At 43.8% G+C, this 15508-nt stretch overlaps 1 long non-coding RNA gene across 5 annotated transcripts in view; it reads left to right on the plus strand.

The window, feature by feature from the left end:
* LOC110124390 (uncharacterized) overlaps nucleotides 1–13912 on the plus strand; it is a 40512-nt gene extending 26600 nt beyond the window's left edge. For 2 of the 5 annotated variants that reach the window (XR_011488236.1, XR_011488235.1), the window contains exons 3-4: nucleotides 675–942; nucleotides 1429–7327. This is a non-coding gene — a long non-coding RNA (uncharacterized lncRNA). Of the gene's footprint in view, nucleotides 1–419; nucleotides 943–1428; nucleotides 7328–13519 lie in introns of those variants that run through there. The other 3 variants (XR_011488237.1, XR_011488238.1, XR_011488234.1) reach the window with 3 other exon arrangements.
* Nucleotides 13913–15508: the final 1596 nt, after the last annotated feature.

A 15508-nucleotide genomic window follows, 5' to 3' on the forward strand; every position in this document is an offset into this window, starting at 1 on the left:
TTGAGGTTGGGTTTCTACTACAGACAACTGAATTCTATCCCTGACTGACACAGAATCTGAACTAAAGAGGTTTAAGGGACTTGCTCACATTTCCATATAAAGTAATGCCTCAAAGCTGAGTTAGTACCTAACCTTAAAGAATTCAAGCCTAGTTGGGGAGGCAAATACATAAATAGATAATTATAGTGTAATGATGGGATTTGCCTAAGGGTACCATAGATACCTCAAAAAAAAAAAAAGAGAGAGAGAGAGTCAGAAGCAGAACAGGAGTTAGCCAGGCAAAGGAGTGAGGTGGGGAAAAGAAAATATAGCTTGAATAAAAGTTATGAAAGTGAGACACAGCACAGCCTGTGCAGGGAGTCACACAGGCCGCTATGAGTTGTTGAAGCATAAAGTATGAGGCAGGCAGTGGGGAGAAATGCGGCTGGAGGGGTGTTTCATTTTGCTATTGAGCATAATAAGCCACCACCCAAAACTTGATGGCTTAAAACTACATTTTATCATTTCTCATAATTTTGCAATCTGAGCTGAGTTCAGCTAGGTGGTTCTTCTGTTCATGGAATATCCACTGGGATTGGAACATCCAAGAAAACTTCTTAACCCCCAGGTTTGGTGCCTTGGCTGGGATAAATGGAAGAGCTGGGCCATTCTCTCTCTTTCTCTGGCCTCTTCAGGTGGATTCCTCACAGTATGAGGACATCAGAGTACATGGCAGCTGGCTTCCAACTGAGAGGAAGAAGACGCTTCCAGTGCATGTAGGGTCTGGGTTCAGAACTACCAGAACATTACTTCTACTGCACTCTGTTGATCAAAGCAAGTCACAAGACCAGCCCTAAGTCAGGGAAAGGAAGTATCTTCTACTTCTCGATGGGAGGAGCACTTTGCACACACAGGGAGAGATGAATTAGCAGTGGTCCTCTTTGGAGACTACCTAGCCCAGAGGTAAGAAGGGTACAGATGAAGGTCAACCTTGTCTGCTTGCCAGGGAGGTTGATGTGAACCCCAGACCTGGGAGTGGGTGGATGTTGCTCTGCTTCATATTTGGGATCAGAAAGGAAAATACCTCTCAAACTGCCCCAACTTATCACAGTGAAACAGAGTAGTGTGATTAGGCAGAGGAGCCAAGCTGGAGCTTGGCTTCTCTGAACTCCCTTCAGTTCCCATGTCTTACGGGAGATGGTTGAGTTGAGATCAGAGAGTCTACTCTGGGGTCTGCAATGGTAAAGGACAAGTGGGGAGGGCCAAGGCTGGGAGGGCCTCTTGGGTCGTGGGCTGGAGGGGAGGGTGGCAGAGCACCCCTGGCACAGAGTGGCCCAGGAAGCTGAGCAGGCTGGGTCCAGCTACCCCCCAGCAGGGTCAGCGAGGATCTGGAGGATGTGGTGTGGATCTGAGCACCTTGTCTTTTGCCCTCCCAACCCCTACCCACAGGGTGCCCACAGACATCACCCTTCCAACCCACTGAATTTGCACAAAGCGTCACACTGGAGAGCAGCAAGGAGGAGAGGTGACCTGAGAGTCTGAGAATGTACTTGAAGGGACAACTTTTTCAGTGGTCTCTTCATAGCATTTCCTGGACTTCCCTGAAATCTAACCAGCAAGAGAGGCTCATAAGGAATAATGACACGTTATAAGGGAATAGAAAAGCCACGTTAAGGAAAATTACAAAGATATCAGAGGAGTGCTGGCAGATGCAGAATGGCAGTTACTCTGTGGGGGAGGAGGTGGGGGGACGCAGGGGGAGTTTTGGCTGTTGTAGAGATAAGGCTTTATCTCTGAAGGTAGGGGATGGGTATGCATGTTGTTATAGCCTTTATGCCTTTTTGTGTGTTTTAAATAGTTCGTAAAGTAATTTTTAAAAAAGCTGCCATTCTGAATAGAATTGTGAGCTGCCAATGCCAAGTTTAGGTTGTGAATATATTGCATGGGAGTGGGAACATAGAAAGAGGCTTGAAATGGAATCAGATTTGCTTGCTCGAAAAATCAGCCAGGCTGGATATGAGGAGGACAAGAGTAGAACAGGGAGGCCAGGGAAGGGGCTGCCACTCCAGTCCCCTGAGAGGTGACGGTGGCCTGACTGGCGTCCCAGGTTGTGGTTAGGGTGGCTTAGGGGTCTAGTTGGTCATAAGGACTTGGTAAGATGCAAGGATGGGATGGTGGGGAAGGTTTCTGCTGTGAGTGAGCACCCCACCCCCTGACTGAGATAATAGATTCCAAGTGGAGGGCATATTAGAAGGGAGAGGCACCAGGGTCACTCAGGAAAGGTTGGATTTGAGGTGCCAGTGCGATGTCATGGTGGAGGAGGGATGCATGAGTCTGGTCCCCAGGGAAGAAGAGATCTGGGAAAAGCGCTGATGCAGATGGGAGCTGCAGAGGTAGGTGAGATGCTCTGATGGGGATCCTGGTAGGGGAGAAGCAAAGAGGACCCAGGACAGACAACTGCATCACCCACTCAGGCAGAGAAAGGGAAGCTCCAGCAGCTCCCAGCCCTGCAGACGCCCTTTTGCCATGCCCCACTCTGGTTAGCAGGAAACCCCCCCCACCACCACTACTTGCTCTGTCGGGCTCCTCCCTCTGCCCTCCCCCAGTGCGGCCCGACCCTTCCTGCCCCTGCCCATCCTGTTCTCTATTTGCGGTGCAGGTTTGCCTGCCTGGGGGATTGTATTCCTTTCCCTCCAGAATTATTAAAAGGGCCAGAGAGAAAGGCTCCCTCCACAACCAGATCTGGATTGAGATCCTCACCCAGGGAGCAGAAGGCCCAGCAAACCCCTGGGCCTGTCTCTTTCAAAGACAGAGCCCTGAAAGACCCAATCCTGGAGCCTCCTCTGAAGTAGAGGCCAAATCGAGGAAGAGTACACAAGATGGGTTACAGCCTAGCCGACCCCTTCCTTCAGCTTCCCACCTCCCTTTATTTTTCCTTATGATAAACGCAAGACAGTGTCAGGCTTTGCCTCCACTGACAACCTAAGTATCCTCTTTTCTACGCAGCCCCTGTCTTCAAGAACTGGAAATCTGTTTCTTACAATTTGAACTTTGATATGAAGTTTGGGCCCTGAGTTAGGCAGGGCTGGCTCTGGGCTATAGAAAGAAAAAAAAGTGTTTCTGTCTCAAAGTTGGGAAAACTAAAAACAACGAAGTTGCATTTCAGAAATACCAATCTCTCAAAGCATTGCTCCAAAAATGTAGATTTCACTTGTGGTATGAAAATATACTGGAGGGAATGTTACAGGGTTTTGCTTTTCTAAAACCAACCCTATGGTCAAAAGTAATAGAGCTATGAAATAAGATAATCAAAAAAGGAAAGTTTTCATACAGGAAACATTTTAATGAGTCAGTTTAATGCCAAACTGTTGCATCTATCTACTCGGAGATCTCAGAAGGGCTTTCAAAGTGAGTTACTTACCAGCCCTTTGAAACTCACTTGTATAAACCATAACCTTCTGCTCTAAAATATATGCCAAGAAGAACAGGTGTGTGCAAATAAGCAATCTCCAGTCTCATGATCTTTCTTTGCATCCAATAATTGGCTTTTCACAGAACTACGCAGGAGGCATTGAAAGGTCCATTGGTTCATTCCTCTGCGTCCGGCTGAACATCTACCAAATCAGAGAGCATTCCCTCGCAAGCCCTCCTCTGCAAACCTACTTTGGTCTTTAGTGTCCTTTCCTCGAACATCACATTGTTTTTGACGTGCCTTCTAACTCTTGGAATGCTCACTGCCATCATTCTTATTCTGGGCTTATCCTTGGGGACGGTAGCCCTGGCCCAGTCCTTCCATCTGTGCTCACTGTGGGCCAGGATTCAGCCAGCTGATTGAATCAATAACCTGGGGGAAGAGTTGAAAGTGGTGCTTTTCCCAGGTAATATATTTACATTTTAATAAGAGTCTCCTAGGAGAAAAAAGAGTTAACTTCCAGGCATTAAAACTAGCTGTGTGTGTGTGTGTCCAGAGGGAAGGAGAGAGAAGAGGAGAATTGAGGAGGAGGAAGAGAGTGGCTGCCATTTGTCGACGCAGCAAGAAGAACATGGAAAATACCCAGAGATGATCTCTGCTAATATTTTGATTTGGGCTTCCCATGTGGCTCTTGACTTCGCTGGTGGCTTAGATGGTAAAGCATCTGCCTACAGTGTGGGAGACCCAGGTTCAATCCCTGGGTCGGGAAGATCTCCTGGAGAAGGAAATGGCAACACACTCCAGTATTCTTGCCTGGAAAATTCCATGGATGGAGGAGCCTGGTGGGCTACAGTCCATGGGGTCGCAAAGAGTCGGACACAACTGAGTGACTTCACTTTCACTTATCAGGTGACTCAGTGGTAAAGAATCTGCCCACCAATAAGGAAACATAGGTTCAATCCCTGGGTCGGGACATAGTTCAATCCCTGGAGTAGGAAATGCAACCCACTCCAGTATTCTTGCCTGGGAAATCCCTGGGACAGAGGAGCCTAGCGGGCTATGGTCCATGGGGTTGCAAAAGAATCAGACATGGCTTAGTGACTAAACAACAATATCTTAGTATATATCCTCCCAAGGACCTAGTGTTATAAATATGAATAATCATCCTTATCTCTAGCAGTCAAATTTTAGACACTTTTATAAAACTCAAAATTTGTACACATTGTTTTATACGTCCCATTTAGTAACACTTATACTGCTGTTCCATTAATCCCACTTCTAGGAATTTATCCTAAGGAAAAAACTAGAATGATAAGAATAACATTAGCTCTTATATGTTGAATTTTAATTGTGTACCAAGGGTACTGCACACACATTAACTCACTGCATTCTTATAGCCAGCCTACAAGGCAGATAACGTCATCCCTCAAGAAGTGAAGGACCTCGGGCAGGGTACTCTGCCAGCAGGTAGGTCTGGAGCTGGGGCTCTGTGTGGGGGAAGGAACCCCAGAAAAAAGCATCATCCACTTGGCCTCTCCAAGAGGAGTGTATCCCTTATCCCAGGGTCTCCTCTCCTCCCCAGTTGCTCCAAAGGTCCTGGATGGCAGGGATATGGCCAAAGTCTTGCCCTCACCTTTGGGAGTGGGTGGCAGCAGATGACAGTGCCTCTGTGTCTCCCACTGTCTAGTTTTCAGCTCTTCTTTGAAAGCACCTCTTCCAGGAAGCCTTCCCTCAATCTCTCAGACCAATTCTGTCTCCCCTTTCTCTGTTCTTTCATGGGACTGGAGCCACCGCAGTGAAGCTTGCAAGAGATTCTGCTGCCTTCCACTGTGTAACTGTATCTCTCAAAATATGTTCTTAGGGTCCCAATCAGAATTCCCTGGAGAAGTGTTAAAAGTGCAGACCAACTGGATCAGATTCTCCAATGGGGGGTGGGGCCCAAGAATCTGCCTGTCATAAGCATTTAGGGGTGCCTGTAGCACATTTGAGTGGGTGGGGGCACACTGCACTGGCATGGATGCCTCCTCGGAGCAGGGACTGTCCCGTTGCTCTTTGAGTTCCCCACGACCCTTAGCGCAGGGAGGTGTAGCAGACAGTCGTGTTTGGTGGATTCAGCATAGAGATGTATTTTGAGGGGAAGGAAATGAAAGTAGGGAGGTGGAAAAAGTGGGATTGTGGGTGTGGAATAACTGAAGAGGGTGTAATTTGAGAGCTTTTACAGAAGAGTAAATGAGATGGGAAATCTTTGGGCTGATTGGAGTCCTTTGAGTGCTAGCAATAGATATTGGTCAATATCTTTCCCCCTCCTTTTTACTCCCACAGATATTAATACATACTTTAGTCCCAGGGATTTTTTTTTTTTTTAATCTGGACTTTCAATGCCAGAATGAGTAATTGTGTATAAAGTGGGTCACAAGGAAGTGATAACTAATGCACAGACTATTTTAACTGCTGAATCAGAAATCTCTATGCTACATTATGAAATATGCAGGAAGGAAAATAAGCAGATGATAGGAGTGAAAGCAATCCTAAAATAATATTTTCACAAACAGATTCTAGCCCAACATATGCCTGAGGGGTGGGGGGAGGGGAGCTGCAATGATACACTCTCCTGCGCATTGACAAATTGAAGATTGCCGAACTAGAGAGCTTTCCAAATGACATAAGACCTTCTGAGGCGCATGACCACACAAACCCACAGCCTGAATGGCTTTGGCAATGTTGTGGGGGCATCTTAGTCACTCTCCTTCCTAGCACAGGCAGGCAGGGCTTAAAGCAAGCAGAAACAAAAGAACAAAACCCAAACGGAATTTAAAAATCTGTTCTATTTACTCTTCCTAAAACAAAGAAACAAAACCCATCTTTTCACTTTAATTTTTGTTTAATAGATTTTCTTCCCTTGTGGTAAAATATATACAACATAAAAATTACTATTTTAACCATGTTTAAGTGTACGATTCAGTGGTATTAAGGACCTTCACAATATTGAGCAAACATCATCACTATTTTCCAGGACTTTTTTTATCAACCCAAACAGAAACTCCGCACCCAATGAGGAGCAATTTCCCAACCGCCCTGCCCAGATCTTGGTAACCATCATTTTACCTTCTGTCTCTGTGAATTTGCCTATTCCAGGAAACTCACATAAAGGGAAAAAAAATAATATTTGTCATTTGGGATAAAAATAACGCAGTATCTGTCCTTTTTTATTTTGCATAATATAGTCAGGTTTCTCTCATGTTGTAGCATGTATCAGAATTTTGTTCATTTTTATGGCTGAATAATATTTCACTGTGTACACATACTACTTTTTTTTTTAATCCCTTCATAGGCTGATGGATAGTTGGGTTGTTCCACCTTTGGCCATTGTAAATGATGCTCCTCCGAGCACTTGGGTGCAGGTACCTGATTCAGTCCCTCTTTTCAGTTCTTTAGGAATGGAATTGCTGAATCATGGCAATTCTATGTTTAATTTCTGAGGAACTACAAACTGTTTTTCACAGTGGCTACATCATTTTATAGTCTCACCAGCAAGTGTTCCAATTTTTCCACATTCTGCCAATACTTACTGTTTTGCATTAAAAAAATAATAATAATAGTCATCCTAATGGATGTGAAATAGTATTTCATTGTGGTTTGGAGAGATTTTTTAAACAGAAATCATACCAAGAACACATATTATAGATAATTTCATATAATTTAGATTTTGAACCAAAAGTAGGAATCATAACATATACTGAAAACAACACTAAGGATATCTATAAACTCATTGTGCCGAGCATCTTTTGGTTTATTCTACTTTTGGTGTAAAGTTCTAACCTTCTATATTCTCATCTTGTACATTAGTTGATTTTTCTTTCTGACACGAGTTTAAATTTTATCAAATATTCTAAAAATAATCTGTGTACATAACATTAAAAGATGTGTTCATCTCTGGTGGTGATTGTTATTACTTCTGGTATCCTATTGCACTAGTTCTCAAGGTTGAACAGATTCCTTGAATTCCACTGTTAGGTTATGTAGCATTTTACAATCATAAGGAACAAAGATAAGAAGCTATTCCTTTGAAGTTGACCTGTGGTCTTTTTTTAAACTGCTTATTATAGTCAAATGACAGATCTAATGTATTGAAATACTCTCTGTTACATCTTAATTTTCTTTGGGCATAACCAACACATTTGATAAAGAGAGACCTTTCATGAACACTTGGTTAATACAAAGTTGAAGGCCCTGCTATGAGTCATCCATTCTGCTGGATCTGGATACACACTGGTGACTAAACAGACTTTATGGCATGTGGTAGACATTTCCAGAAAGAGATAGCCCTACTGTTTGACTAATACCTTAAAGGATAACTAATATTTTAAGGGATAACTCATAGAATTTTAGAGAAAAATTTGGACCAGGACCAAATTACACTTATTGAATTGAATTTTACCCAATTTCCCCTAAAGGATTTGAGTTAACTTATAAAAGATATATACAATAATGTTCATATACAGAAAGAGTATCCAGATCAAGAAGTAAGGAAGGTAGCAACATACTTGCCCTAAGTTGCCTATGTTAGACACAATTACTATTATGTAATTACGATGTTTGACACCAACTTTAGAGATGCATTTGCTTGCAGAAAAACAACTAACATTGACTTGTTATAACATTGACATATTGAGGCTCATATATTGATATATATATATATATCATATATTGATATATTGAGGCTCAACATTGATATATGGAGGCTCATTTATCTCACATAACAAGAAGACTCAAGTTATGTCATCCAGGGCTGCCACAGTAATTCTCTATTAGTTTATTATCTTTCTGCTATGCCATCCTTAGCATGTTGACCTTTGTCCTCATGCTTGTCACCTCATGGTTCCCAAATTGAGGTTGCTGAAACAAGGCAGGAAGAAAGGAGAAGGGCCAGTGGGCAAGAACTTTCTCCTACTTTTCTTTCTTTTTTTAAAAAAATTTAATCAAAAACAATGAAGGGTCTGAAGTATCATCCTGTTTGCACGCTAAGAAGTTAGCCTGCCTTGGTTTCATGGTTGCTGGTAGAAGTCATGAGACTCCTCAGTCAGGGGCAGCCAGCTCTATTACTCAGCACACAGCAAGCAGCAGGATTTGCGGTAGTTCTTGCCCTCAAGTCCCATAGGGGTGATACAGATAGGCCCACAGGAATGTCGGCACACTCAATGGGTTGCCTCCCGGGAGAGGAACCTTGAACTCAGGGACCCCAAATCTTACAGGATGAGCTGTAGGCCGGCTGGGTCTTTGCTCTGGAGAGATAGTATCTGTATCTTCAGAGGCTGTTATGCTATGCAAGCATCCTTGGAAGGATACTCTGTTGCTATCAGTGAGTCCTCTGCTTGTAAGGTACACAGAAATGAGAGAGACTCTGGAGAACTGTCTCCCAACAACATCCTCCCCAGGGACTTCCGCCTAGCTGCTACTGCCTAGAACTATATCTCCGGGCCACCTCTGATTTGCTAGGGAGCTGTGAACCTGGGCACTCTGGCTGGGTACACTGCTGTTCATAAGGTAAGACGAGTGCAGGATGGAGCTTCTCAAGAGCACAGCAAAAGCTGTGCCCACAAGTTTTTATCTGTGTGACCAATGTCTTTTTCTCATTGTATAACAAGTTTTATGACAATTTATTTATTGACCCTGCCAGAAATAGTGTGTCCAACTTAGAAGAAAACTCCTAAGTACCACTTTGTAAATTTCAAACAAGCGATCAGCAGTTTAGTGCAGAATTTTAATGTCATAACTGCATAATATCTAAGTGTATAGGCCTATCACTCCTTAGAACTCTTCACATTAAAAAAAAAAATCTGCTTTTGTTATTTTTCCAGATCATTTTTAGGGGGTGAGAATAACCTTTCTTTTAAGAAAATGTTTATGTCATGAACTTCCTCCCAATCTTTGAGTATCTGTCGCTTAAGGAACAGGTTCTGCTTTGTCAACAGATAGGTGTTTGGTAAGAGGTTTATAAATATATCTTTTCTGGTTTCATTTATTTTAAGAGAATTTTTTCACCTCATGACAGTCATTTGATGTTACCATGGTAACCATGCACCACAATACTGGTTGCTGGTGAATATTGATCCTTAGCCTCTTTCACTACAGTGCTTGCTCCCTTACTAGAAGGAGGCCTTGCTCAGAGCACATCTAGGTCAAGGAACCCAGGCACTGTGGCAGCTGGTACTATAACAGAATCCTCCTGGGTTTTCCTCCCAGGAACCAGTCTAAAGATTCCATTGAGAACCCTGGCTCAACCCATATCATCATGGCTTACATTTCTACTGTGACAGAGAGAGGCAAAACTTCTTTGTTTCTTTTCTGGCTGCACTGTGAGCGCTTAGAAGCTCAGTCAGCGCAACAGCTAAGGCACTGAGGGAAAATCTCTGACGTGAATGGACATGCCTTCCCCGGTGGCAGAGAAGTTTGCAAACTACTTTTCAAAGCCCTTACTGTATGATTTTGAAATAAAAATGCTTCTTCCCTCAGAAGGAAGGAGAGATTTTAATCTAGGTGGTGCCCTGGGAAGTTAATGATGGAGCAGAGTCCAGGGGCATCCCAGAGGTGATGACTATCAAGGCTGTGGCAGGGTGATCGCAGATGGGGTTGACCTTGCTTCTCCACAATTGGGGGAGAGCCTCTCCCCTTCAGCAAGGTTTTGTGTATGAAAAGCCGGGGTGACAGGGGGTGAGTGGGTGGGGATTGGGAGTTTGTTAGAGCAAGCAGCTTTGAAAACTTCATTCGCCTTGCCAAGAACTAATGGACTGTCTTCAACGTGCATGAAAATCTGTTCGGCATGGTGACCAGGGGAGCCAAAATGAGGCCCCCACAGACCTACTTGGCATCAGTCTATCTCTGTGTGAGAAGGTCTGGATATGTTTATTCTAGTTTCTGCTGTAACTAAGAAGAAAACAAATAAAAACCCTGCAAAGGTTCACTGAGACAACAGTTGGTCACAAAAAAGGAATTTGAACCAAGATAACGCTGGTTACATTTTATCCACATGTTCCTGAAGCCAGAGCACTCACAACTGAATACACAGCCTTTCACTGTTAGATGGAAAAGGAGCCTAATCAGTGTAGACGTTGTAAAATTAATCTACACACACACACTTTTGATATCTCAAGAACCACTGACAGAATGAAAGGATTCCTACATCAAGTGAGACATTTCATTCTCTTATCATCTTTGTCCCTGTTGGGAGAGTTGAATGAGTGTTGATAGAGTGGAAACGTGTGGAAAACTTGCTCCCCTGTTACTTGCAGTGACAGCCAGCCTTCATGGAGCTCTGTGACTTGGACACTGTTCCTTAGCGCTTCCCAGTGGGATTTTGCTGAATGCTGGTTAGTGGACCTTTTAAGTAAACTCGATCCTAATCCCCACTTTACTGTTGTGACAACTGAAGCACAGAGAAGTTAAGAGACTTGCACAGCTCATTGTACAGGACCTATGCCTCTTGTGTAAAATGATTTGCATGCCCCCTCTAGCTTTGTGGCTCAAGGTCCTCAGAACAAAATGCTCCGACAGGAAGGGGAGAGGAAACCAGGCTGTGGTATATTGGAGGGGGAAGAAAACAAGGGAGGCTCTTAAAGCCCACCAGGCAACGTCTCCAAGGACAGTGCAATTTCTCATCCGTGAGCTATTGGTCAGGCTCCCTGGCCTCAGAGGCCTGTCCGGGGTCACATTGCTCAACTGCCGGTAGGGGAGCTGCAGGCCTGGAAAGAAGCCCAGGCTGTAGGGCTGCCAGGGCCTGGCTGGTCTTTGACTCCAAGACAGAGGAGAATGCTCTTCTGGGTCCATTTTCCTTCTAATGACCTTTCCGAGATAAGCAGAAAGGTTGTTGCAAGGTCATTCTGTTTCCCAGACGGTATTCCTCCCTTTGTCTTCTTCAGCACCAAAAATTCTCCTCTGAGATCCAGCCAGTTTCCCTGCCCTCCTTGGGGGCTTCTGACTGTGCTTCTAGGGGTGTGAAGTCATTACTGGCACTGCTTTTCTGCGGGGATCCAGTCAGGCTGATGGTGGTGTGACGCCTGAGTACAGACTGGCTTTTCAGCAAGATGCACTTCTTTTTGTTTTATGTTGCCCGTTTTCCCCAGAGAATCAAATTTTGTTTAATCTGAATGGGAACTGTTTGGAATGGTGATGTCACTGTCTGTCATTGGAAATTAAAAAGCAGAGGGGATATATGCCAACACCTTCCCTTGGAATTTCTTTACCTTCTCCCCTTTCAATATAGTAACAGAGCTCTTGGATCTTAAATCTCTTTGCCCTTTATCTCTTGGTCATCAAGATGATGAATGCTTCTGGCCCTAAAATATGCATTATTTCAATTCCTTGGTTTAAGAATATATGGATAGTTTTAATAAAAGAGATGACAGGATCAATTCAACTTTCTAAACCCAAAGTCAAGCCCTCTTGGTTAAACCTATAATACTGTGTCTCACAGATGGTTTAGTTTTAAAACAAGGATTTAAAGCATAACTTATTTGTTCCTCTGAAAAACTAAAAAAAAAAAAAAATCCAAATGTGGATAATTGCTCACATCTGCCTAATGATGTTTCTAGTTGAAAAGACATAAGAGAATGTACATTTTTGAGTTACAATAGCTTCCAGTTTATAATTAAAATCAAAATGGGAAATTCAAGTGAAAGTACTAGATACTTTTGAAAGGTATTCTTTATATGAAGACTCAAGGTAGCACAATTTCTTAGCTTTATCAGGCATTGATTTTTTTAATCTTTTTTTTTTTCTATTTTTGTGCAGGTGAGGTAGGGAAGAGCAGCTGTTTTGTCTCCATCACATCAATAATTCATTTCATTATTATTGTTTGACTTGCCTTGTGTGTGCTGTTCACTAATGAGGACTACAATGGTGTCCATGGGGTCTGAAATGTGTAAGAAGGGGTCAGAAGGCCTTGGGAGAACTGAAAAAGAAGTCTCTGCCCTGGCTTCAGTCACCTCTCCCCAAACCAAACCACACCTAGTCATCCATGACGATTTGGAGACTGGCCCCCACTCAGCTGCTATTTTCGACCACAGTCATTGTTGCCCTAGGCGCTCACCCATGAGATTGAGAACTTTAATGTCAGAAAGAAGTTAGAAACTCGATATTGAAGAGCAGACCTGTGTTGTAAAGAACATAGTTCTAGGGAAACTGGTGAATGAAGAAGGGTAAGTATGAATGGGTCTGACTAGAGCATGACAGAAAAGAAGATCAAATGTGCTAATGTAAATGGAAGCCAAGATTCTAATGAAAGACTAAGGTGTTCTACTGAAACACAGCAGGTGCTCAACAAAAGTTTCTTAACTGGATTAATCACAAGATGGTGGTCAAGGGATCCTTGGTGGTGGTGGTGGTGGTGGTGGTGGTGGTGGGTGGTGGGGTGGGGGGACGGGGAGCAATCAGCTCAAGATGTTAAGGATCTGAAAAAGTGAAAGTGAAAGTCACTCAGTCTTGTCTGACTCTTTGTGACCCCATGGATTATACAGTTCATGGAATTCTCTAGGCCAGGATACTGGAGTGGGTAGCCTTTTTCTTCTCCAGGGCATCTTCCCAACCCAGGGATCAAACCCAGGTCTCCCGCATTGCAGGCAGATTCTTTACCAGCTGAACCTCAAGGGAAGCCCAAGGATACTGAAGTGGGTAGCCTATCCCTTCTCCAGCAGATCTTCCTGACCCAGGAATTGAAGCTGGGTCTTCTGCATTGCAGGCAGATTCTTTACCAACCGTTAGGGGTCTGTGGAGAGGGTAATTGCAGCTTGAATCAGGGAGTCTCTTTGGAGGAGCAGGTACCGAGCAACAGAACTGAACACGGAAGCCAGGCTTGCTTGTGAAATGGGATGGGGCAAAAACTGCTAGTTGCCTACACAGTATCTACGCTCTCTTTTCCCCTCATAACCCAATTCAGATTTTAAACTGGATGACAATATGCCCAGCTAGAAGATTATATTTGTCAACCACATTTACATCTGGGTTGGCCATTGAGATATAAGCAGAAGTCTTTGGGTTGATCTTCTATGAAAACTCCTTAAGAGGGGCTAGACTACTGACATATTGTTTTTTTTTTTCCTCCTTCTCCCTTCCTCTTGTGCCTTCTTGGAACAGGAAGATCAATGTGATAGCTGGAGCTGGAGCTGCCACATTGGACCATGAAGTGAATTTGAAGATGCAAGTCATATGCTAAGGATAGCAGAATAAAAAGAGGAAATCTGAAACTTTGATGACACTGTAGCTCCCATATCAGCCAGAATCCTGTTTTATTTTGTATGATAGAGAAATAGGCTTCTATCTTATTGAAACCATTGTTATTTCCTCCTTCACCTGGGATATCACAAGGCTAGGGAATTTTTGGAAGGCCTTGACTAAAGAGTGAAGAATTAGGGATTTTATTTGTTTTTTGGTATGTTCATTTTTGAAGTTAAATAAGCTGTAAAAAAAAGGTGATATAACTTGACAAAATGGTCTCTAAGCTCAATCATAAAAGGAATCAAGAGGTTATGTATTGTTGTGTTATATATTCATTTGGTTTAAACAAAAAGAGGCTTTGTTTGCTTATGTAACTGAGAAATCCAGAGGTTGTGTGGACTTAGGTAAGGCCAGATATAATAGCTGGACAAGCCAAAGAAGACCCAGTGTCTCTTCATTTCTTCTTAGTCTCCTATGGTTTTATTCTTAGACTGTCCAGGTGGCCATCCCCAAACCAATCACTGTGTCTAGGGTAGCCAGGACAATAGAACCCACTGGATGTCTTGACCCTACCAAGGTCCACCCAGAGAACTGCAGTTAGGTTAATCTCTCCCAAATGCATGGCTAGGAAGTGTGGGGCTCTGCTAGGAAGGGGGAAAGGGAAATGCATATGGGGAGGTCACTATGTGCTCTATATCTCTCCTAGCCATCCTTCCCAAATAGTGTTATTTAAAGTGCTTCAGTTTTTAAAAGGCAAAAGTCTTTTACTCTCAAAATCATTTTTACTAGCCTGAAAGCTAGTAAAGGCTTATTGATTGGAAGTAAGGCATGGGATTGCTAGAGAAACTTTGCTCCTCTTACTTTAAGTAATTCCACAGTAAATATATTAGGGGTACTAACTATGTGTCATATGGGGCTTCCCAGGTGGCACTAGTTTAAGAACCTGCCTGCCAATGCAGGAGACATAAGAGACATGGGTTCAATCCCTGGGTCTGAAAGATTCGCTGGAGGAAGAAATGGCAACCCACCCCAGTATTCTTGCCTGGAGAATCCTGTGGACAGAGGAGCCTGGTGGGCTATGATCCATAGGGTCGCAAAGAGTCAGACACGACTGAAGCGACTTAGCACACAAGCGTGTATGTGTCATAGAATCAGTAGTTCTTGCTTCAGAGGATGAGCATGTATTAAGCCATGAGGATCCGTGGCACTTTATGAAGCTCTTTATGAAGGTCAGGAAGCATGTATGAGGGCATGGGGAATAGAATGGGAAAGACTATGACTAGGAGCGGATATTAGGTGATGTTCAGAGAGGGTGCAGCCGTGTGGGTCCCTAAGCACAGCCCTGGGTGGCTCACTGGCCCTATGCACCTGAGAGCGGGAAAAGCAGATGGGGGATGCACCTGGGGGCCTCAAGCTGCACCTGTTTTGCAGCCTTACCAGTGCTGGGTTTTGACTAGGGTTCTGAGTCCTCCTGGTTGGGGAGTCTGGGGGAGGAGGATGGATAGAATTATTGGCTCTTAACTGGGGTTTGGGGAATGCTTGGGGGATAAATTGTTAGGAAATGAGGGTGAAATCCCTGAAACTCTCAGGAAGAGTTTCTGCCAATCCAGCCACTCGGCTGCTCTCCTGACCCTGGAGCGGTTTCTTGGAGGTTTTCAGTTTATCATGACACAATTCTTTTTCCTACAAGAGTTAGAGAATAAGGGCTCCGTAACCCAAAATAATTCAGAGCATGGTATTGCCTCTATTTTAAATCATCTCCCATGGGGTTCGGTTAACAATGTACATGTCAAATTATGTCACGTCCATTAGCTGCTCTAATTTGGTCAGGCTGGGTCAGGCAGTCCCTGAACTGACGAAGCTGTGAATGTCCCAGCAGACAGTTACAGCTGCGGCACCCGAGCTGCC

This window comes from Odocoileus virginianus, chromosome 6 (genome assembly GCF_023699985.2).
Source record: "Odocoileus virginianus isolate 20LAN1187 ecotype Illinois chromosome 6, Ovbor_1.2, whole genome shotgun sequence".
Lineage (NCBI taxonomy): Eukaryota > Metazoa > Chordata > Mammalia > Artiodactyla > Cervidae > Odocoileus > Odocoileus virginianus.